This window comes from Tupaia chinensis, unplaced genomic scaffold, assembly GCF_000334495.1.
Source record: "Tupaia chinensis unplaced genomic scaffold, TupChi_1.0 Scaffold000037_3, whole genome shotgun sequence".
In the NCBI taxonomy this organism is placed as follows: domain Eukaryota; kingdom Metazoa; phylum Chordata; class Mammalia; order Scandentia; family Tupaiidae; genus Tupaia; species Tupaia belangeri.
The window spans coordinates 1697126-1723625 of NW_006159486.1; the positions used below are offsets into that span (position 1 = coordinate 1697126).

At 34.3% G+C, this 26500-nt stretch overlaps 1 pseudogene; it reads right to left on the minus strand.

The window, feature by feature from the left end:
• Positions 1–487: 487 nt before the first annotated feature.
• On the minus strand, positions 488–26500 carry LOC102487175 (hsc70-interacting protein-like; annotated as a pseudogene).

A 26500-nucleotide genomic window follows, 5' to 3' on the forward strand; every position in this document is an offset into this window, starting at 1 on the left:
TTTTATCTATCATATATATCTATATATGTTATGTGTCAATCTATATCAGTGATTAAGAGATTTGGGGATAAGAAAGTCTGATATCTCTGGGTCTTTATTTTTTTCATGTCTAACATATAAACTAAATGATCTTCAAAGTACTTTTCTCTTTTAAAACTCTTTGAATGTTGATATTATTTTTAAGGCAGTTTCTACTGCAACAACTTTTCATCAAAATATAGGGGATTTTATGTGAATAAAGTTTAGTTGGCCGTAGAAAAAATCTTTTGTGTAAATAAATATTTTTAGGCATAGTCATTTTAATGCACAGTTTATTGAGTTACTTTGGTCAGCGCCTTATTTTTGTTATAACGTATTGTCAGAATTAGATTAACACAGCAAATAGCTACTTTTTGTATGATATTCTAATTTGGATAGAATTCATGAACCTATTTTTCAGATTTCTATTGATACTTCTATACTGAAATGTTTTCCTCAGTACTTCTATCTAGGATACTTTTTGTGTCTCTGATTTTATGTAGGAACATTTTTCTACTTTTTCCTTCATACTGCTGATGTAAGAACCACCACCTTGGCTTCCAGTCGAATAGATTAGAGTCAGAATCACTCCAGCCTCTTGTTCTGCTCTGCCCACATAAGGGATCATTCTTTTTGTTTTATTCCTCTTGTAGGCTATTTCTTTTCGAAGACAGATGTCTTCATTCTTTTGAGAGTCTCCTTCTGATACAGATGTCTTTTTAAATTTACTACTATAAAAATTGAGAGATGTTACTGGAAGAATACGATAAGGTAATCAAAGTGTAAAAATTTAATTTGGAAAAAGAATGTTATCTAAATAGCATCAAAATTATGACCCTACAAAGATAGATTGTAAGGCTCTGAGTTTAATATAGCAAGTGTCTAACCACTCTGTCAAATATAATATCAAAATAATATCAGTACTCACTTTTTATTTATCTTTGTGCCATTTCAGTTTTCTTTTTTTTCCCTCTCTTTCTGTAGCCTTCATATTCCCTCCCTTCATTTCTTTTAATTTTCTGTGGACTGAACCTAAATTCAAAGGATTGATGTTGTAGTGGGGCCTGGAAAAATAATTCAGTGTATCCCCTCACGTGTGCAAAATTGCCAACATTTTCTCATACTCTGATAAAATTTCCCTGATGGTGTAGGAGAAAAGGATTCACAGTATGTATCTGTGCTTTTATTTTATTTCTAACCACAATACATTTGTAGAAGGTTAACTCAGCAAAATTTATGTTGCAGATATCTATCTTAGGACTGAAGTTTATTCTGATAGAAAAGTGTGGCTTTCTAAACTGGTAATTAATTATAAAGGCATAAAGTTGAAAATGTATCCTTATCTCATGACTAAAGTTGTATCTTGCCTAGTTTTAACTTTGATATCATATTTCACTTTGATTAACTAACCTGGAAAATAACACTTTTTATGACAAAGGAAAACATGCTCCAAAGATACACGTTCTGTAGACCCGGCAGCTTGACACTCATGCAGGGCGTGTATGCATTTGTGCCCAAAATCCTGAGAGGAGAAGGGATTGGTATGTGGCCTTCCCCTCCTAGGGGGTGATTTCTTGCTTTCGGCCTCTCTGTATCTCTAGTGAGCACAAATTCCATATGGAAAAGTCTCTCTCAAAAAAAAAAAAAAATGGGAACCAGCAGTTAGCGTAATGGCTATGTCGCTGGATTCCCACGTAGTCGACCGCGGTTCGTGTCCCGGACCTGGTGGCTTAAAACTCACGCCAGGCGCATGTGCGTGCGTGCCCAAGATCCCGAGAGGAGAATGGAGGAGAAGGGATTGTGGCGTGACCATCCCCCCTGGGGGGTGATTTCTCGCTTTCTGTCTCTATGTCTCTGTCTGTCTGTCTGGCGAGCGCACACGCCCTACAGTGAAAATCTCTCAAAAAAAAAAAAAAAGAAAGAAAGAAAGAAAGAAAAGAAAAGAAACAAATGTGGATATATTCTGTATGGAATACTACTAGTCATAAAAACAAACAAACAAAAAAAACCCCGAAAAACAACAACAACAACAACAACAAAAAAAAAAACAATGAGACCTTAACTTTTGGTAGAAATTTGACGAACATAGAAGATTTAATGTTAAGAGAAGCAAGCCAGACTATGAAATACAGGCATTGTATGTCCCTATTCAATATATATAAAATATCTGCACTTTATAGCAGAAACTAAAAGATTGGAAGGCATAAAAGCAGGGAGGGCAAATGTAGATACTAGAGACAGTATAGGATGGGGTGGGTAATAGAGGTAGGCAATAGGTGGTAGGAGGGAGGGGATCAAGGAAAATAATAAACATAACATTTAATATACATAAAAATGAAAAGTTGTTTGTTGATATGTATAGTAGTTTTTGATTTGACTAATAGGCACTGTATTTATGCTGGGAAAAACCATGTTGTGTACTCTAAAGATATTAAATGTAAATTTTTAAAAATACTAGACTAGTAAAGGCCAGTGTTTGAACTATTCTAAAAGGTGCATTTCAGTAAAATTTTTATTAAAATACAGTAAGATCATTACAAAATTTTAGTTAGTTTTTTTAAATGGATTGTCTAATAGACATTTAATAAATGAATAATTTTAAAGAGATTATATAGAAATTGTTATAATGATCATGGAGAAAAAAGTGCTAAAGGTATCAGAGAACCTCATAATTAAACTGAAACTTACACTTCAATTAAATTTAAGCAGCATTATACATAAAACATCAGTGATTGCCAAGAGACTAATAAAAAGAAGTGCTATTGATGCTAATAGGCAAAGGTAAGAGATAACATAGATTGAACCAAGTACTGAAGATAGAGCCAGGAGAAATGTGAATAATGTTAGAACTGAAATCCAATCTAGTCTTTCAATCTGAAACATATATTCTTGACACAAAAGAGTTATTTGCTATTTCAGATGTATAAACACATGTGTAAATGAAACACCATAAATTATTATTTTTATTTTTGGAGAACTGGGAATCTGAGGTTATGAAAATAATGATTATATATGTGTGTGTGTGTTTGTGTATGTGTGTATTTTATCTCAAAAAGAAAACAAATGATAGTTATGACTTCTAAGACATTCATCTTCTGAGTGATTCATGTAATTTTTATTGAAAGACACTGAGGACTGAGGTAATTGTTTCAAAGGCAGGCTGTTCTAATGTTCAAGATTTAAAAAATAGAAAAAAAATTTAGAAACCAATCAAATAAATAATTAATTTAAAAGAAAGGGAACCAGCAGTTAGCTTAATGGCTGTGTGGCTGGACTCCCACGTGGTCAACCTCAATTTGAGTCCCAGACCCGGTGGCTTAGGGCTCATGCCGGGCACGTGTGCGTGCGTGCCCAAGATCCAGAGAGGAGAATGGAGAAGAAGGGATTGCGGCGTGACCATCCCCTCTGGGGGGTGATTTCTCGCTTTCTGTCTCTATGTCTCTCTCTGTCTGTCTGGCGAGCACACGCGCCCTATAGCGAAAATCTCTCCAAAAAAAAAAAGAAAAGAAAGTTGGGCTATGACACCATTAGAATATAAAAAGAGCTAATACCATGTAAGAAATTAATTGATCGCAAATATATCTACATACATATATGTATAAAGAGAGAACATTATAGTCATCCAATTCATATTATAATATATAGCAATAAAATGTTACAGTAATCATAGAAGATATATGTCTCTATTTTATCTATCATATATATCTATATATGTTATGTGTCAATCTATATCAGTGATTAAGAGATTTGGGGATAAGAAAGTCTGATATCTCTGGGTCTTTATTTTTTTCATGTCTAACATATAAACTAAATGATCTTCAAAGTACTTTTCTCTTTTAAAACTCTTTGAATGTTGATATTATTTTTAAGGCAGTTTCTACTGCAACAACTTTTCATCAAAATATAGGGGATTTTATGTGAATAAAGTTTAGTTGGCCGTAGAAAAAATCTTTTGTGTAAATAAATATTTTTAGGCATAGTCATTTTAATGCACAGTTTATTGAGTTACTTTGGTCAGCGCCTTATTTTTGTTATAACGTATTGTCAGAATTAGATTAACACAGCAAATAGCTACTTTTTGTATGATATTCTAATTTGGATAGAATTCATGAACCTATTTTTCAGATTTCTATTGATACTTCTATACTGAAATGTTTTCCTCAGTACTTCTATCTAGGATACTTTTTGTGTCTCTGATTTTATGTAGGAACATTTTTCTACTTTTTCCTTCATACTGCTGATGTAAGAACCACCACCTTGGCTTCCAGTCGAATAGATTAGAGTCAGAATCACTCCAGCCTCTTGTTCTGCTCTGCCCACGTAAGGGATCATTCTTTTTGTTTTATTCCTCTTGTAGGCTATTTCTTTTCGAAGACAGATGTCTTCATTCTTTTGAGAGTCTCCTTCTGATACAGATGTCTTTTTAAATTTACTACTATAAAAATTGAGAGATGTTACTGGAAGAATACGATAAGGTAATCAAAGTGTAAAAATTTAATTTGGAAAAAGAATGTTATCTAAATAGCATCAAAATTATGACCCTACAAAGATAGATTGTAAGGCTCTGAGTTTAATATAGCAAGTGTCTAACCACTCTGTCAAATATAATATCAAAATAATATCAGTACTCACTTTTTATTTATCTTTGTGCCATTTCAGTTTTCTTTTTTTTCCCTCTCTTTCTGTAGCCTTCATATTCCCTCCCTTCATTTCTTTTAATTTTCTGTGGACTGAACCTAAATTCAAAGGATTGATGTTGTAGTGGGGCCTGGAAAAATAATTCAGTGTATCCCCTCACGTGTGCAAAATTGCCAACATTTTCTCATACTCTGATAAAATTTCCCTGATGGTGTAGGAGAAAAGGATTCACAGTATGTATCTGTGCTTTTATTTTATTTCTAACCACAATACATTTGTAGAAGGTTAACTCAGCAAAATTTATGTTGCAGATATCTATCTTAGGACTGAAGTTTATTCTGATAGAAAAGTGTGGCTTTCTAAACTGGTAATTAATTATAAAGGCATAAAGTTGAAAATGTATCCTTATCTCATGACTAAAGTTGTATCTTGCCTAGTTTTAACTTTGATATCATATTTCACTTTGATTAGCTAACCTGGAAAATAACACTTTTTATGACAAAGGAAAACATGCTCCAAAGATACACGTTCTGTTTAGTTTCAAGAATGACATGGGTTCAGGTTTTTATTCCAGCAATATTATTGCTAATAATCTTAAAGAATATCCAAGCCTTGGAACCTCAGCATTATTCTTATGCTTATTACTTATTCAGTTGCAGATTTCCTCAAGAGTTTGCTTTGTTTTTATCTTATAAATCTAAAAATATTTTACTAAGAGATAATAGTAAGTAAAAATAGCAAAAATTATGAATATAAAACAAATTAACAAAAAGTCTTTCAAAACCTGAGGTTGAGGGAACCAGCAGTTAGCATAATGGCTATGTTGCTGGACTCCTACATAGTCGACCGCAGTTCGCGTCCTGGACCCGGTGGCTTAAAACTCACGCCGGGCGCATGTGCGTGCGTGCCCAAGATCCCAAGAGGAGAATGGAGGAGAAGGGATTGCGGTGTGACCATCCCCCCTGGGGGGTGATTTATCGCTTTCTGTCTCTATTTCTATCTGGCAAGCGCACGTGCCCTATAGTGAAAAACTCCCCGCCCCCCAAAAAAAAACCCTGAGGTTGAGGTTGAAGTACACCACCAGGTCCTGAAGTGGTTTGGAAATAGAGGGGAGAGATGGAAAGTCATGCTTATTTTATCATGTTAGGTAGTTAAAATATACATAGCACAATTCTCACATATTCACAGTGAACACTAATATTGTTTTATGCTAAAACTTTTAGATTTTGCCTTACACAAATGTCAACATTTCAAAATGTGATAGGAATATATTAAGATGCTATTTTTTAAATTCTCTGTATAGTAGAAATATATTTTACATGGAAAGACTCTTTTTCTATTGAAATTTCATGAATATTTGAAAGGAACATCTAAGTGCCAAATTAGTAGTATTACAAATAAATGATATATATTATTAATTATAAAAATGTTATATATAAAATAGTTAATATTTAAAATATTTTTATAATTTTTTACTGTGGCAGGGGCATCAAGTTTGAAGGTCAAATCAAAGCAGTATAAAAAAATAAAGTTATTGTCTTCTATATACACTCTGTGAGTCATGATTTTATATGGTATATTACTATTCTTATCTCTAAATTTGAAAGATTTAAATAACCTGAAAATTTTGAAAAACAAGCTTATATTAATTTTCAAAATAAATTTCCCAAATTACAGTATTCTTCAAATATTTTTTCACTTTTAGAGTAGAAAAAAGCTTTTTACAGTTTTACTATTTCTTGTTAAAATCATGCACTGATAGTAATGAAATCCTTGACAGTCTATAACATAAATGATGTTCCAATAGCATCATCTTTCAGACATTTTATGGAACTATTTATATTGTTGTCTGATTCTTTTGTTATCTAGTTTTCTTATAGGTAATACCAACCTCGTGTATATAAAACCTTATGAATACTTTAAAGGTTTTTATCACTGATTTATTTAAGGCTATTAATAACTCTAATATTTGTATAATCAATATAGTCTCCTATTTTCCCTTTCTTTTTAACTCCTCTAGACCTGACAATGAAATGTTCTTATTTACTTAAGACAAATGTGGCATGAAAATCAACCATAGCAAATGTGAAACAGTTAGTTAAAATAAGTTATTTTCTTATTCCCTGCTGTATCTTGCAAACTTAATCTGTTTCATGATTTGAATAAATTGATCTAATCTCTTAACGATAAATAGGTAGATAAACATTGAGTTTCAATTTTAAATCAAAGGCAGGTTGCTTATTTTTGATAAGTAATTAATCAATTATTTTAAATTATCAAAGTACATTCAATAATAATATAGTTCTTTTTACCATTAAACTCTTATCTGATCCCTAAACATATTTGTGGTGCTGAGAAATAAGAACATTATTCCTCCTGTCGATTGCCCTCTTAATTTCAATTTGTAGTGTGGGAAACATGTGAGAAAGTATTAAAATATTTTAAAGGCACATAGGATTATTAAAAAGTAGAATGAATCCTTTAAATCTTTGAGACAAGTGTTCATCAGCTGCTTTTTCTTAAAAAGAACAAAAACAAAACAAAACTCTGTACTTTACTGAAAACCTATAATTCACAGCTGTTAGTGCAAGCAATGTTCCTGGGGAATGGTCAGAGGAATACACTTTAACATTGAAAGGGGAAGAAATTAGCCAAATTCATCATTTGCTTTTAATTTTGCATTTTCATTCAATTAATTCCCCTCACTTGTCTAGCAAGACTGAACTCATCTTAAAAATCTTAATTTCTTTCAGCTCAGTGTAAATTATGATGCCTGAGAGTCTTTCCCAGGACTATGAATAATGTGACCTATTTTGGGTACTGTTCTCTGATATTTTTTGATACAAAAAACAAAAGCATTTTATGTACACAAAGAAAAGGTAGTTAGTGAGTATTGACAGTAATCAATGTGTTGTCTTTTATTTATTCTAAGTGACAACTTTAACAATTGTCACAGAACTCACTAGTGCATTCTGGAAGTCTCATTCTGTCATCATCAAACTCTGACGGTAGCTACATCTGTCTAGAACTGGACAGAGCCCCAGTGACCCTGTGTTGTCATTGGATTCCCAGTGGTAAGAAAGCAAGAAAGAAAGGTAAAAGTGAAGAAACATGTAAACAGCGTAAATGACAGAAAAGGACTCTCGAAAGGAAACCTCTTTCTGTCCTTCTTTCTTTTTGTTCATAGTTGTCAGATATAAATCTCTGGACATATCTTTGTTTTCACTGAACAAGAATCAAAACAAGTTCTATTAATTTATTATTATACAAATACAATTAAGGAAGAGCTCAATTCTCTTTAACCAGCTTATCTCACTATTTTGTTTTGTTTTGGTTTGGTTTTGCTTTTCTTCCTAATGCTCTGCCAACTGCAATATGTGTCAACAAAATTTGTATTTTAAAGGAAGAATAATGTAGCTTTAAGAAGATTATAACATGAGCTAAATATTCATAGATCATTGGTGGTGAAAACAAGGAAGAAAGAGTGAACCTTCTCGCTTTTCTTAAAACTAATGCCAAAAGGTTTTATATTTTCCCTTTCAAAGCCATATGAGATTGGTGTAAATATGTTACCTGGTCTTTTTATTTCACAAGGTGTGCCATCTCACCAGCCTGAAAATATGAATTCTTGCTAACAGTAATTTTTTCCAGCAACAGTTGAAGAAAATTAAATGTATGCTGAACCTGTCCAATTTATTTTCTATAAAATCTATCATGTTGGATAAATAGAAAGATAGGCAGTTTTTTTTTTTTTTCTTCCTTAAATACTGAAGGTATCATATCACAGTAAAACTACTCAGGATATCATGAAAGGGAATGCAGAGACAATCTGTTATTCTCTCTACTTTAAATTTCTGAGTTATATTATCTTTTCTTAATTATCTCTGGATGGATGAATGAATATACCTTTGTCAGGGAGTGAATGTTTGGATAAAAAGGCAAATTGTAAAGCCCAAATACACTTCTTTTGGCATTCACACAAATCTATCAGTCTGAAGTACACTGAGTAAAATGATTGATCATTAAGATTTTGAGATAGGGTTTGAATTATTGCAATGTAAGAAATATATATATATATTTATGCAACTTTATGTGAAATATACTTTGCAAATATAAATCAATTCCTGTAGCATATATGTCAACTTTCAGGCATATAATTTCTTCACAAATATTAGAGTAAGTAGAAATCTCTTTCAAGTTTTTACTATTACTATATATATATTTTTTCTGTTTGCCTCTAAACACTCAGGAAAGTTTGAGAAACTCACATTCACAAGTTTTCAGCTCCACTCCTGCCTCAAGTGCTCAAAAACAAAGCAGTAATCTATCTAGTTTATTTCTTTGAAAATGGTGTTCTTAAAGTACATCTTGCAGATAGATTATCTATCCCTCACAGCAAAGCTGCAAAATGGGAGTCTAATAATTGCTCCTTTTCTAATTTCACTAAATGAGTTATAATTATTTTATGTCTGTTTTATGGTTACTGAATAGTATTAACCTAAACTTTAATTATAATATAGCTTTCAAAGAAATGTATGGACACCTAATTGATGAACAGCCAGCTTATGTAGGAACATCCCATAAAGCAGATACACAGCTAATAGTTTTAGGAATAGCATGTTAAAATTCAAGAGCACAATTCATTTGTGAATGAAGCAGGGTATAAATTCATTTGGTTTATATCTTTTAGGACTAGATAGACAGAAGTACACAATTGTGATTATTATAAATAAAATAAATTTACAGTTAAGCACAAAATTATTGTTTTCCAACATGTTTGAAAGCAATAATAGATATTTTAGTTCCATATTATATTTAAAATATGAGTTTATAGTACCCATTGAGTTGCTTGGACTTACAGTGATCTTATAAAAATTAATACTATGCCAATAAAGCAGATTGTATTATTGAGGAAGGCAATTTGCCTAGGAGATTTTAATAGCCATTTTCTATCTTTAAGTTCTTTTTGTTAATATTTTAACTGAATTGATTAATCTGTAAATTTATTATAAAGAGAAAAGAGAATAGTATGTACTTTTAATTTTAAAAAGTTTACACATAGTTTCAGTACATTTCTTACATAGTAAGTATAATATTAATTTTTCTAAAGGTTTTGCTACAGGGCACGTAATCTCGCTGAAGTCAGAGAGACAGTGAGGGAATGTGAGAAATCATCCTTCACGAGAGATGACAATCCCTTCTTCTCTAGTCTCCTCTTGGAATTTTGGGCACAAATGTGTACATGTACAGCATGAGTTTCAAGTTGTCAGATCTGGAACTCAAACTACTGTTAGCCATGTGGGAGTCCAACACCTGAACCACGATACCAGCTGCAGGACCTGTACAATATTAAGTCTGAAAGTTTTCTTTTATAAAAATAAATGGAAATCTAACATAATCATCTTTTAGTCAGTGAAATCTGATTGTCTTAAAAATATCAACTCTTAGGAGCATATTTGATAAGCATTATCTTTTACTTTATTTCTTTAAATGTTGAGTGGACAATGTTTACACCTTTATCATCTATTTTAAATATTGAAGATAAGACATAAAGTCCTCTAAAAACTTTTTAAAAGTTCAAAACATTTACACAAAGCCATTAAAGAGGCCGAACACGTCCTGGTCACTTTATAGTGGCAAACAGAGGAAGTTATACTCAGTATGAAAGAATAAACTGGAAAATTACCTCTGAAAGTGAAACCTTTGATTTTAAAAAACATTGTCAGGCATACTTATGTTTATGTTGAAGAAGCTTATTAAAAAGACTGCATTAGTGGGAACCAGCAGTTAGCGTAATGGCTATGTCGCTGGATTCCCACGTAGTCGACCGCGGTTCGTGTCCCGGACCCGGTGGCTTAAAACTCACACCGGGCGCGTGTGCGTGCGTGCCCAAGATCCCGAGAGGAGAATGGAGGAGAAGGGATTGCGGCGTGACCATCCCCCCTGGGGGGTGATTTCTCGCTTTCTGTCTCTATGTCTCTCTCTGTCTGTCTGGCGAGCGCACGCGCCCTATAGTGAAAATCTCTCAAAAAAAAAAAAAAAAAAGACTGCATTAGTCAGCTTGGATATCCTCTTGGTGTTTTTCATGGGCTTAATCTTAATTACTACCACCTGTGGAACATTGACTATCATTCCTAACAACAATGACAATGCTAACAATTGCAGTTATTATTTAATGGAGGTTTACAATGAGTCAGGGTATTTTTGTGATTATATTGTGAGGAACAGGGTAAAGGAAGTATTATCATTATTAATATTATAAAGAATGAACAATATGGGGCTTAGCAAGTTTAAATAGCTTTATAATGAAGATTTGAGTGTTGATGCAAATATGAATTCCAGAACATTGTCTCCACTGACAGCAACCAAAATGGTTTTAGTCAGAGTAATACAAATTTACTTCAGCCTTGATCTCTTTCTAATATTTAATTATGAAATTAAAGTGTTTCCCAAAACACTATCCTGAATTTTCTTACAGTCCTGCTAATATTTATTAAAGGCCTATAACATGCAAGTATGTGTATTTAGGGGTACCAAGATAAGGGGTATCAAGGGGTACATTATCCTCGTGAAGTTTCCAGGCTGGTTCTAGAAACTGACATAAACATTTAATTTTCATACAATGCAACAGGGCTGAGAAGCAGGTTTGTATAGTGGAGACATGTAACATAATCTATGGAGTCCAGAAAGTAGTTTCTGTAAGACATAATGTCTGAACTAAAATAATTTACTTCTTAATGGTTGGAGAACATTGTCCGATTTAAGAAAGATAAGGAGGTTATTACAAACAGAGGAAACTTTAGGAGGAAAACTCTGAATCTCCATCCAACCAAAAGTGAATAGAAATATATAATTGTCAGGTCTTTTTCTTGGCCTTTATTTTTCTTGGTTGGTTGAAAAAAGAAAAATGGGTAGTAGGCAGGTGAAGGATGAAAAAGTTGTAAAGTCAGTGATCTACTTCCTTGTCATTTACAACCCTATGCAACCTTAAAAATGGGTTCTCAATTATCAGACTCTACTCATTGCCAGATACTACCTCTAATTAATTAATTTTATTATGACAATGACTCTGATGCCTGAGTAATTGCCTTAATATAATGCATTGCTATGGTAGCTGTCAATTTTATGACTATCAAATGTACAGAAAGACGTGTTCAGTGTTATTGTTAATGTATGAGAGGAATTTTGACTCATTTTGCCTTGCCCCATTTCCTAAAAACGGGACAAGCTGATTTGAAATCTGTGGACTGTGGGCCTTTTTTTTGTTGCTTTTAATAAGAAGGGAAAATGCAGTTACACATCACTATAAATGCTTGATACTAGTTTGAAAACATAACTTGCTTTTGTTGTAATCTTTTGACCCTTTTCTAGTTTATAAGATTTTTCAAAGTGAGCTTATTTGAATGGCTAATAATTTGCTTAGTTAATAAATTCCTCTGTTTCCTATCATATCTTCTGTTATCACACAATCTATTTGTACACTAGAGAAATAAGTTGATAAAGAGTTCTGTAATAGCATGTCAGACTACTTTCCTTTTTTTTCAGTTACAAAGTAAGTTGTGTTATTTTCTCTTCAGTAGATTGACTATAAAACAACATCTGGGTCTCTTGAGTTTATCATTTTTGCTCCCTTTACACCAGTTGGGTATCCTTATATGTAAAATGGGTTTACAACTCTTGAGTTTATCATTTTTGCTCCCTTTACAACCAGTTGGGCATCCTTATATGCAAAATGGGTTTCCATCTGCTAAAAGCTATTTAACATCTTTATTTTTTATTTGTTATCCCAAATTCAAGTCCATAATGTAATGTTTTTAATTTTTAATTGTTGCTGTGTTAACAAACCTGGATATACAGTATGAGAATCCATACTGTAGGTAAGCATTTGCTCAGTGGTAGTGCAAAGATAAGCAGAGTTTTCAAATGTTTCATAAAATCTTCCAGAAAGAGACTTCTTTATTCATCTGGGTCTCCAATTCAGTTTTAGTAATATATTAAGGTGGAATTCATTCTTTGGTTCAATTTTCTGAACTTTAATGGGGGAAAAAGATCGCATGACTTTTTTGTTGTTGTTGTTAAATGCTGCAGTTATACTGAGAGTTAAGAGAAAAACATGAATCTGATATGCTGATGTTGGAATGTCGTTATCTCATTCTAACATTTTCTCCTAGATATTTTCCCTTTCCATCCTCTAAGTATGATCTTCATATGTTGGTATTACCATAAAGAGAATCAGCAACTTTGTATAACATATTCATCTAATTAAACTAGAAACACTGTCTCAAATTCATATTTACAGAGACAATAAAATTACAAAGAGCAATTCTGCCAAGAAACAGGCAGATTTTGAATTAGTTATATCCTATCCCAACTCGGGACTGCTACCAATTGGAGCTATCAGTGCAGCCTGTCACAAACTGATCTCTCTTTCTGAGATTAATATTATTTTCTAATCAGAGGAATGGTATGTCCCCACCTGTATGTGACAAAATTTGCTCATATACTTTAATATGCAGTTTTAGTTTAAATCACCCCTCAGAGAGGTCATGCCACAATCCCTTCTCCTCTAGTCTCCTCTTTAGATTTTGGACACATACACATACACACAAACACACATGCTCTCAGCTTGAGTTTCAAGCCTCCAGATCCAGAATTGAACCATGGTGGGTCATGTAGGAGTCCAGCAATGTAACCATTTTGCCATCTGCAGGTCCCATTCATAGTAAGGAATTTGAAATCACTTCACATTTATTTAGAAGCTCAATTTTGAGTTTATAGAAAAAGAAAATAACAGAAGAGGAAGTATAGTTTAATGAACTGAACAGAGCTTTAGGAGTCTGAAGTGTATCATTTAGCTTAGTCCAGAGGTCATTCAATATTTCTTAAACAATTCTGAATACTTACCAATATAAAAAATAAATCTTTCTCTTTTCTCTAGATTTTTTGGCATGTAGATAAATTTAAAGAACATAATTAACCGCTTGAAGATTTATCTTAACCATTCTTGATGGATCTTATAATCACATAATCACAGGGCTATTTATATAAACCATTCATAGTTTGTATATTTGTATGATTACTAAAGTAGACAGTGTCTTTTTAGCATTTTGCAAATCCTAATTCTTTTGCCTAAAGTGCTTAACTTTTTTTTGGTTTGTTTGCTTATTTCTGTCCTTTAAATATTCTGCATTCAATCTAAATATAAAACGTATGAAGACAGGTCAGTGTGCTTAGCATATGGTAGGTGTTCATTCAATACTAAGATCTTATCATCCTTACAGGAGGCTTCTCAAGCACCCATTTTAAAAAGTCTTGGATCATGTGTAGGAATGCTAGTAACTCCCAAAATATAATTTATATTTTGTTTTGTTTTAAAGAGGTTGCATTGCTACTCTGGTTCAATGTTCATTTAATTCTTAAGTAGTTGAGGAAGTGACCTCTACCCATTTTTGTGAGAGCAATAGCAATTAAAAAAAAGGTATTAGAGGGACCAGCATTTAGAATAATGGCTATGTTGCTGGACTCCTGTGTAGTCGACTGCAGTTCGAAACTCAGACCCTGTGACTTAAAACTCACATCTGGTGTGTGTGTGTGAATGCTCAAGATCCTGAGAAGAGAATGGAAGAGAAGGGATTGCATCATGGCTATCCCCCCTGGGGGCGGGGGGTGTTATTTCTCAGTTTCTGTCTCTCTGTCTTTCTGGTGAGTGCACATGTCCTATAGCAAAAACCTCTCCAAAAAAAAAAAAAAAAAAAGGTATTGTGTGGAAACCTCTCCAAAAAAAAAAAGTTATAGTGTGGATTTTAAATTATTAGTTGTATTGGTCCTTTTTTTTTTTTTTTTTTTTTTTTTCACTTAATACTTAAGCTCCAAATGTCTTTATTTTCACCATTTTCACCCAGAATTACTTCTGGTCTATATAATTTTCTGTCTATTTCCATTGATGTTATGATGCTAGAACTCTGAGTTAGTATTAAAGTACCAGATTCCACATAGCAAACATCATGGTTAGAGTCTCTGACCTTATAGGTTGAGAATCACAGCAAGTATGTGTGCATGCACACCCAAAATTCAGAGAAGATTGGAGAAGGAATTGTGGTATGACCATCGCCCCTGGCGAATAATTTCTCATTCTCCCCTCCCCTTTCTGTCTCTGGTGAGGACATGTACTTTATAGCAAAACTTAATTTTTTTTAATTGATATTCATTATTTTAGAGCTCTATACTTTTCTGTGTCAATAATTAACTCATAAAAATTTATTACATTTCTCCAGGTCTTAGGTTTAAATACCACCTCTATCTGGGATCTTTATTCATTCTATTCATGGACTTACTCCATGCCTGGTCATAATAACCACTCAAAAACAATGATACATTGAATAAGTGAATGAATAAATGAAAAGTAAATAAATATACCAATATAGAAATGATTAGGTTATATCTAAATCTTCCCTAATTCTAAATTTCTGAGGATTTTATGTTATTTGAAATCCTAGTGAGCCCTATGATTTTTAGCTTGATCAAAACTTATATAGAGCTTTTGTTGGCCTATTCACAGTATTCATATCATTGTACTTTTTCACTGTCATAATGAGATTTTCATCATTAATTTGTGTTTTAGATTCACTATCCTCACATTTGTTTCTGAGTTGATGATGGTGTTCTTGGTTTTTGTTTTATTTTGTAATGTTTTATTTTTTGATATGCATAACACTTTACAACTGAGTTTATCCTAAAGTCTACCAATTAATTCCAAATATCTTAAATTTGTTCAATTCTTTCATTTTCTGAATTGTAGGACCTGTCAGTCATTGCTGAAGAACAATTCCCTGCTTTTTATAGTACTATTCTCTTTTTTGGAGATGCATGTGTAATTCATTTTTTGTACTTCCTTTACATATTCCTAGATTTTGGATATAGCTCTTTCAAATTCTCTACTACATATTTTAGACTCCTTTAACAGCAATATTTAATGTCAACTGAGGCACTAATTTTGCAATAAAATTGATGGACACTTTCTGGATGCTATTGACTCAGTAGCTTTAGGGAGAGAGTATAAAAAAATCTTGACTTCTAACACACACACACAGATGATCTTGAGGCATACTCAAATATAAGGAACATTGTTTTATACTAATTACATGACTTCCTAACTTATTTCCAATTGATTTCCTTATCTGAATTTCTGTGTGCTTTATTCTAAAACAAGAAGTTCCCTTTCAACAGACTGAGCATCTCTCTGTAGATGCAATCTATGTAACCTACACTGATGAGCATCACTTCCAGGATAGCAGCACAAGAAGCTCAATGGATTTTCTTCCTAGAGAAACAATCATAACTGGTGAAAATTGTTCTAAACACCATCCCATCCATTTACTGTCTCTGGAAATTGTACGAAGGGCATAAAACAAATAAGAAATATTTAATCAAGAAAATCTACTGAATCTCTGAAAGAGCAGCAAGTCTGTGGCATTAAAGCTATACCTAGTTCCTTCCTGCTCTTTTCTCAAATCAGTATGATGGAAACCTAGACAGGTGCATAAAAAACACAGGTCTGCCTCTCTTCCCAGTTCTTTGAGAGGGACCAGTCACTGGCATTCCTCATCCTCCCAGCTCAGTGTGGCACAGGCTCTATTCTAGGCAAGACCAGCTGAGATCAAGGACTTCTTTTCTCTACCCAGCTTTACCTTAAAGGGAGAAACTGACCTTCAGGTATATCACTTAGGCCATGATAGCCTTCATTTAAGAATGTTTATAGCACAGGGGTTCAGTGTTAGGAGAAGCATGATGAGAAGATAATAAGACTGTTCCCTCATTCCCAAATCAGAACAGTGCCCTACACACGGGCCAGGGTATTACTCGGACTATGCTAGGACACTTACCTTGCTCCAACTTCAGAGCAGTGGTGCAGAGGTTTCGTGGAAGGGAAGGTATGAACTGTTAGAAGACAAAGTTTGGGGGCCGGTAAGCAGTGTGGTAGTTAAAGGCACTGGGCTCCCACATGGTCAACCACAGTTTGAGTCCTGGACCGGGTGGCCTGCTTTCTCACTTTCCCTCTCACTCTCTCTCTCTCTCTGTCCCTCTCTGGTCAAGTTAAAAAATACTAATAATAAATAAATAATAAAGTTAAATAAAATAATTCTTAAAAAAAGACATGGTTTGAGTCTTTTCCCCAAACAACTATTTTGAATGTGAGGAAACTCTAAACTTAAATGTGCTGTGATAAATAATGTAGAATATAAAGGTAGAAAATTAAGAAAAGGTTGTCAGTTTCATTAGAATAACTGCTAAACTATAAAGCAGTTAGAAACGTACTAGGAACAACTAGAGAAAAAGATAGCTAAGAACAGCCCTCCTAGGATTAGAACGTACTAGGAACAACTAGAGAAAAAGATAGTTAAGAAAAGCTCTCCTAGGATTATAGAAAACTTGAAAGACCAGATTCAAGGTTTACCTGGAATCAGGACAAATTTGAAAGACTGATTTCAGAGATTACATTAACAAAGAGGACCAAATTTAATTGCTGCTGAACTATTATGACCTGGGACATCAAAAATAACAGAGTAGTTAGTGGAAGCTAACTCATGTGTGAAATACCAAAAAGAGGCACACAGCTTTAAAGATAGACAGGGAATGAGGCAGTCTTAAGAACCATCTTAAACCCATTGTCATCCTGGGTGACCATGGACATGCCTAAGAGTTCATCCTCCGAAAAGAAACTTTAGACACTATGCACTGAAGTGTGGAGTAGACTTCCAGTCAAGTCTCTAAACAAATAAGGACTCAGCCTCATGTGTGGTAGTGTGTACTGATTGACACTGCTACCCAGAAAGGAGAGGCCACCTGAGAGGTCTGGTTTGATTCCTGGCCATCAGAAAAGTCAGTATGGTGTTGTGTACCAAGTAGTTGCCCCTACTCCAGAGGATGAGGCAGGGGAATCATGACTTTGTGGCCTGCATGGACAATATAGCAAAACCTTGTCTAAAAAAGTTGGGCATGCTGTCACTTGCCTATGATCCTGATATGGACTTTGTTCTGCCAGAATTGTTTTCCTTTTCTTTCCATTTTTTATTTCTGTAATTGTCTAAACAAATGCTGTTCTGCTTCTGTAAACTGCTTGCAACGCCCTGGGGAAGTGCTAAAGCATGATCTCCCTATAAGTGACTGAGCCCAGCAACTGCATACCACAAATATCATCCTAAGTCAGTTTGATCAGACACTCCTGAGTGTGAGAGACCAGGCCCAGCAGATGCAGACTATAGATAGCAAGATTGACTCAAGTCGATTCACACAGAACTTTCCCATGCACAAAGCCCCTCTCCCACCCTTGCTACATGAGCCCTTATATAAGCCTGATGTCATGCTTGTTCTTTGTCCAGGGCTTGGAGTGTGAACTCCTCTGGGTTCACTGGAGTAATAAACCTGAGTTATCCTACTCTAGAGTGGTGCTTGGTTTCTTCACTTGTTTCTGCAACAATCCTAGCTACTGACAAAGCAGAGACAGGAAGTTAGTGACCTAGTAAGCCCAATCTAAAATAACAGAAACAAAAACAATTAAGGGTGTAAACAACAATAAAGTCTGATTAAGGGATACAGGATTAGATAACTAAGAAGGATGTATAAATGATATTCTATTTTATATGCAGAGTTACTATAATATGTTATTTACATTTTCTAATTTCAACACACAAGCAAAGAAATAAGAAAGTATGACAATCCCACATTAAAAAAGTAGGCAACAGAAACTATCTTTGAAAAAATGTTAGTGTCATATTTAACTAAGATTTCCAAGCAATTATTATAAATATATTCAAAGAACTCAAGAAAAACATATTTGAGTAAGTAAAATATATGAAATACAAAGTTTGTATTACATCAAATATAGACTATTAATAATACAGAGACAAAAATTCTAAAACTAAGGGAAAATTCTGAAGTTCAAAAGTATAACAAAAACAGGGACCAGCAGTTAGCATAATGGCTATGTCACTGAACTCCCATGTAGTCAACCGCGGTTCGCGTCCCAGACCTGGTGGCTTAAAACTCACGCCGGGTGTATGTGCGTGCGTGCCCAAGTTCGTGAGAGGAGAATGGAGGAGAAGGGATTGGGGTGATTTTTTGCTTTCTGTCTCTCTGTCTCTCTCTGTCCGTCTGGCGAGCACACATGCCCTATAGCAAAAACCTCTCCAAAAAAAAAAAAAGTATAACAAATACAAAATTAAATCACTAAATGACCTATACAACCAATTTTGTCTAACACATGGAAAAAAATCAAATTTGAAAATAGATTGATATGGATGAACAGGAAACAATAAGAATAAAGGAAAATAGGCAGAGTCACAGAGAAACATGGGCCACCATTAAGCCCAGCAACAAAAGCATTATGGAGTACTGGGAGAAGATAATATGAAAAGGGTAAAAAGAAGAAACATTTGAAGAAATAATGACTAACAACTTCCCAAATTTGATAATGTCATTAATCTACACATCTCAAAAACTCAGCAAATTCTAAGTAGGAAACAAACAAAAAAGATCCACACTTTGTTAAAAGACAAAGACAAAAAAAAAAAAATTCTTAAAAACAGACAAGAGAAAACAACTCATCAGGTGGAAGTTATTCTCAAAAAGTTTAGGTGCAGGGACCAGCAGTTAGTGTAATATAATGGCTATGTCGCTGGACTCCCATGTAGTCAACTGCGGTTTGCGTCCCGGACCCGGTGGCTTAAAACTCATGCTGGGTGTGTGTGTGTACATGCCCAAGATCCCGAGAGGAGAATGGATGAGAAGGGATTGTGGCATGGCCATCTCCCCTGGGGGGTGATTTTTCGCTTTCTATCTCTGTGTCTCTGTCTGTCTGGTGAGCGTGCGCACCCTATGGCAAAAACCTCTCCAAAAATGAAAAAAAAAAAAAAAGTTTAGGCACTAACTTCTAATCAGAAACCATGAGAACAGAAGGATGCAGGTTATATATTTAAAATATTTTTTAAAAAAGAAAATTTGTAAACTAAGGAAATTTCATCTAGTAAAACTAGCTTTCAAAAATAAATTTAAAATAAAGCATTCTTATCTAAAGATAAATAAAATCTGGGAAAATTGATCTCTAGCATACCTTATCAGGAAGGCTAAAGGAAGTTTTTTGGGCAGAAAACAAGTAACTTCAGACAGTATTTGAATACCTATGCACACATATACACATATATAAAACATACACAGAGTAAAGATAATTTATGAAATTATAAAGTAGAATATCATTTATACATCCTTCTTAGTTATCTTAGTTAATATAAAAACAATTATATAAAGCAATGTGCATATAACTGAAATTTTTGCCATATGTTATATAGATATTTAGCATAAAATACAAAGAAGGTAAATGGAGAACAAAAATATATTGAAATAAGGAAATAAACCTAGATGGTAAATTGATTACACAGGAATAAATAAATAATTTGAGGAAACTTGAAACGTTTGTGGAAAAATAAAGTACAAATTAATTTTGTTACAAAAAATTGTAATTCATGCAATTTCTTCATATAATGCATTTTTAATGACCTTTTTCCTCATAATAATTGGACAATTTTAGTTCTTCACTTTCAATAATATTTAACTTACCAAAAGAGAAACAAGAAAATAGAAAATATTTACCTTAGCTTTTTCTTCCCTTTCTTTGGAGTGGTTTTTGCTATAGGGCGCATGTACTCACCAGGAAGAGGAGAGACCGAGAGACAGAAAGCATAAAATCACCCCCCGGGAGGGATGGCTACCCCACAATCCCTTCTCCTCCATTCTCCTCTCAGGATCATTGGCATGCATGCATACATGCCCGGTGTGAGTTTAAGTCACCAGGTCCAGGACTCAAACTGGTCAACTACATGGGAGTCCAGTGACTTAGCCATTACAGCAACTGCTGGTCCCTCTTCTCCCTTTTATAAGGGGTATGTACACTCACTGGAGAGAGGGGAGAAAGTGAAGTTGAGAATTGAGAAAATACTCCCCCATAGAGAATGGTCATGTCACAATCCTTTCTCTTCTATCTTTTCCTCCTTTCTAGATTTTGTGCATATGTATACACATATATCTGGCATATTTCTCAAACCACCAGGTCCAGGACTCCAACCATGCAGTTGCTCATATGGGAGCTAGGTGCCTTAACAACCAGGCCATGGCTAGTCCAAATTCAAGTCTTATAAATAAACAAGATGTAACAGACATATATAGAATACTTCATTCAGCAACAATGCGTGTTCTTCTCAAGGGTGTATGAAACTACTCCAGGAAAAACTATATTCTAGACCATAAAAGAAGCCTTAAGATTTGATTTCAAAATTACTAAAATTTAAAGTAATATATTTAATGGATAAAAATGTGTACAGTATTTCCTTTGGTCATAATGGAACAAAATTAAATTAAATAATAGAACAGAATTTGGAAAGTTAATGAAAATTAAGCAATATACTCCCAAACTACTAGTGGGTCAAAGAAACCATCAAAAGGGAAATCAAAGGAGATGAAAAAAATAAAGTTTATAAGAACTTTGGGATGTAGCTAAAGCATTGTTCAGAAAAAAATTTATAGCTATTAAGTTTTATATTAAAAATAAAAAGAAAATATAAAAATTGAAATAAATAATCAGTTTTTCATTTTAATACAATGGATAAAAATAGAAAACCAACCTCAAAAAAATAAGAGAAGGGACATAAAATTAGAGTAGATAATTAATAAAATTTAAAAATCAAGAAATTCCAAAGTTGGTTCTTTAAAAAATGCCATAAGATTGGCAGATTGTGGGGCCAGCAGATGGCATGGCTGATGAAGTACTGGACTTCCACATGGCCAACTGTGGTTCAAGTACTGGACCTGGCAGCTTGCTTTCTTACCTTCTCTCTCCTTTTCCCTCTCTTTGTCTTTCTTTGGTGAGTGTTCATGTCTTTTATAAGAATAAAAGTAATAATAGTAACAATAATTAAAATTAAATATATATATTTTAATAGCAAATCTTTAGCAAGGTGGACTAGTATGCGGAGCAGGGAATCCAAACTACTGAGACTCAAATTACTAAAATCTAGAATGAACATGGAGACATCACTAGTAATGGCTTGAATAAAAGAACAGATTTATAGAAAGTCACAAATTACAGAAAGAGACTAAAGAAATAATTAAATGTCAAAATAGACCCATAATAAGTTAAAAAAAAAGTCATAAAGATTTACACAAAGGAAAATCTCAGTTAGAGATAGATGCTGTTACTGGTGAGGTCTATCAAATATTAAAAGAATAATTAGTATCATTTCTTTACAAACTCTTCAAAAAATACCAGATGGAATATTTTCAACTTATTCTGTGATGTCATTATTACTCTGATATCAAACCAAAGACATGACAGAAAAATAAATCTACAAACCACTGTCAGTTACAACTCTAGTCAAATTTCTCAGCAAATACTAGCAAACAAATTTGGGAGCATAAGATAGAGACAGCACATCATGACCAAATGGGATTTATCCCAAGAGTGTAAATTGGGTCAAGAAGAAAATCATTCAGGCACTGGACTACCATGTGGCTGATCACTTCAAAGTTCTGAACCTGTGTCTTGAAAAGCACACTAAGCCTGTGTATGTGTATGCCACAAATCCCAGGAAGACAATGGAGAAGAAGAGATTGCTATGTGGCCATCCCTCCTAGAGGGTGATTTCTCACTTTCCCTTTTACTATGTCTCTTTTTCTCTCTTCTCTAGTGAGCACATATACCCTATTGCAAAAACTTTAAAAAGAAAACAGTATCCAATATAATACAATTTATCAACAGAAAAGGACAAAAAATGCATGATCATCCTAATAGATACAGAGAAGGCATTTAAAAAATCAAAAGCCATTTGATGATAAAAAGAATTAACAGTGCCTTGCTTATTTTATTTAGCATTATTTACTCTGGGTCCATCCATGTTGGTGTAAATGATGGGATTACATCCTTTTCATAGCTGAATAATACTCCATTGTGTATATGTATATTTATTTATATCACATTTTATTTATCCTTTCATCGACTATAAGGCATATAGGTTGATTCCATAGCTTAGTTACTGTAAATGGTATTACAATGAGCAATGGAGCACAGATCTCTCTTTGACATACTAATAACAAATATTACAAGTTCTCACTCATTAGTAAAAGTTAGAAGATCTGATCACATGCAAGTGAAGACCAAAGCAATGCATGTTAGAAGCCAGGAAGAGAAGTGGGTGAAGGGCATAGGAAAAACCTGATTAACCTATTCAAAAGTACAAGTAGATAGGTAAAATGAGCTCTGAAGTATTAATCATGGTGGTATAACTAAATTGTAGAAAATTCAAGATATATTTCAAAATACTAGAAGAAAGAATTTTTTAAGTTCACAATGTAAAGCAATGACAAGTGTTTGAGATGGTGGAGATTTTTATTTCCCTGATCATTATATATTGTATTAATGTATTAAAAAAATCACACCATATCTCATAAAAATGTACAACAATTGTATGCCAATTAAAATTATAATAAAAAATACTGAACACACTATTCTGTATTGTACTAGTGATTCTAGTCAGATAAACTAAGTATTTGACATGACTTCATATATAGAAAATCCTTAGGAATCCACTAAAAAAGTCATTGAAATGAATAAACATGTAGAGCCAGGTTGTGGAGTGAAGATGAACATATTAAATTTATTTATTTATTTATTTTATTTTGACCAGGAAATTTAATTTTAAACATAAAAATGTGAAAAGATAAATACTCCCTTATTTCCCCTGTGTGAAAATAATATGAAACATTTATTTGATATATTGGACAAAAAGAGAGCTAAGAGTAATTCAGCTCTACTGCAGGATTACACCAATTCCTCTCTTCACCCCAGTGTAAGCCTGAAGGCAGCCTGTACAAGGTCCATGTTACACAACACAGAGATGTTTGCCGCCTTGCCAAGTACTACCAGTCCCCAACCAGGGTCTATTGAAATACTAATGGTCCCTATAGTTTAACTGAAATAAATCTTTTTTTCTTTTGGAGAGGTTTTTGCTATAGGGCACACATGCTCACCAGAAAGATAGAGAGAGACAGAAAGACAAAAATAGAGAAATCACCTCCCAGCAGAGATGGCCATGCCGCAATCCCTTCTCCTTCATTCTCCTCTTGGGTTCTTGGGCATGCACATACATATGCCCAAAGTGAGTTTAAGCCACTGGGTCTGGGACTTGAACCATGGTGACTACATGGGAGTCCAGTGACATAGCCATTCCGTCATCTTGCAGTCCTGAAATAATTATTTTTAAAGCACTTAAAAAGATAAATCAGCAGGACCAGCAGTAAGCATAATGACTACGTCTCTGGACTCGCATGTAGTCAACCACGATTTGAGTCCCGGACCCACCAGCCTAAACTCACAACAGGCGCATGTGCGTGCATGACCAGGATCCCAAGGGGAGAATGGAGGAGAAGGGACTGTGGCATGGCCATCCACTCTAGGGAGTGATTTCTCACTTTCTGTCTCTCTGTCTCTCTCTTTCTCTCTGGCAAGCGCACATGCCCTACAGCAAAAACCTCTTAAAAAAAAAAGGTAAATCAAAATGCCTTGGTAACCATATATTCAACTCAAACTTTATCTACTTATGAGTTACATTGGCCTCCTACTAGTAAGCCTATTTTTAACTCAAACTAGAGTAATACATCTTCCATATTTAAGTACCTTCCTTGCCCAATAATTCAAAGGAAAACCAAAAATGATTAGTAAAGAAAAATGTTGAATTAACATACCCTTTTAGTTTGTTTGAAATATTTTTAAGGTTTAAAAGTGATTAAAGTTTGCAATTCCTACTGAGAAAACATTATCTGAATAAATACCCTAATGGCAAACCACTATAAAATGTTTCAGCTGCATTTGGGGCAAAGGGGTAGGGATTATATTCAAAGCACCCCAGCTTTCTTGCTGAGAAGGTTGGAGATACGCTGGTTTGTATTTTATTGCAACATCCATTAGGTAACCTAGGTTGCTTATCCTTCAGCAAGGACTTTACTTTGTCAGAAAGACATTGTACTTGACCTCCAAACTTGGCTGACAATTTACTGATGAGATTCATAACCTTTGGGTTTCTCTGATATTTTGACATATTTTCTGGGATCTAGGCCACATCCTGGAAGGCCACCATAACTTCAGGATCCTGCATGGCTGCAAGAACCTCTAGATTACTAAGAATTTCATTGAGCCCAGGCATCCCTGCCATTCCAGGCATACCCCCTCCCACTCCAGGCATTCCTCCAGGAAAATTACCAGGCATTGCCCTGGGAAAGCCACCTGTAAAAGAGCCATACTGAGCTCCTGATTGTCCTGGTTTCTTCCTGCCTTTGGGCTTTTTCATGCTCTTCTAAAGTCTTCTTAACTCTTTTTATTCTCTCTTTGATTTCTCATGCTTCATGTTTTGGCTCATACTTTCTCCAATGTTCTGTGGACAGAAGTTTGACTATTTTTCCTATTTTTCCAAAATCTTTTCAAAAGGGACTGGGGAAGCCATGCCACAAACATTAACAGACCATTTATTTTCTATTAACAGGATTCTTCCTACTTCCTGTCCCTGGCATAGTGTCTTTGAGATGTATATTTCAACCAATTACAGTATATACTTGTGCTAATCTCTTCCCAAGACACAGCTCTTCCCTTCCAATCACCACCTAAAAATTGTGGAACCCACCTATAACCTACAAGCCCCCATTTCTACATGTCCCACCTTTTTTGGGCCAGACCAATGGAAAATCTCTTCACTAAATGTTGTCAGTCAATCTCAAAAAGAAATAAAAGGAGCCCCTGTACATGATCACCCTGAGAAAAGGCATGTATGCCTCTTCTCTGAGCCTAGGTCACTCACATTTGACTTACAAATAAATTGTATTAATTATTAATTATTAATTTTACAGTTGGTTATTTTTTTCCGTCAACAGTTCTGCAATTTTCTGGGCCCTTGATTGAACTTCTTTCAACATGGCACTAGCATCTTCATCATAATCCAGTTTACAAGCAAGGGCAAGACCATGTGCTGCTTTTTCACAATGGCCCAGAAGTCTGTGAGCTTTTCCTCTCCACTTGCAAGATTGAGCTGAATCAGGATTTATTCCAATGGCTCTGTTACAGTCTTGAATGGCAGCATTTGGCTTCTGTAATTCGATGAAGACACTGGCTCTCTTGGCATACAGAATAGCCAAGTGAGGGTTCAGCTTGATGGCCTCTGTAGACAAGTCAATGGCTATCTGTAGTTCACCATCATTTAGGGCTTCAATGGCAGCTACTTTCTTATCATTTGCTGAATCCATCATCTCCTCAGTTATCTCTACCTTTTCATCTTCCATTTCTTGAGGGGCATCAGTGTCTGGTTCAATCACACCTTTATTGTCAATTTCTAGATCGCTTTCCTCACTTGATGGTTCCTCTGTCTTTATGTTTTCCTCCACTTTCTTTTTTCTTATGAATTTATTTATTTTTATATACATTCAATGACATCATTTAGCTTATGAAGTGAACATTTCAATATGTGAACAATTCTATCCAGTCCCATTGATCAAAATATTTTTTTATGAATTTATTTATTTTTCCTCCACTTTTGTACTCTCTGTTTTTTCTTCCTTGATATGCCCTTCTGATTTAACTTTCTGGGTAGCTGGTGATACTTTACCCCCCCACATTCTCCACCCACTCTCTCAGGAAGAGCATCTCCTTGGTGCACAGAATGCTTGGATCCTGCTTACACATTTTCACAAAGGCCTGGAGCTCACTCACTTTGTGGGGGTCCAAGGCTGGGAAGCCGTGAGAGGAAGGCAGCAT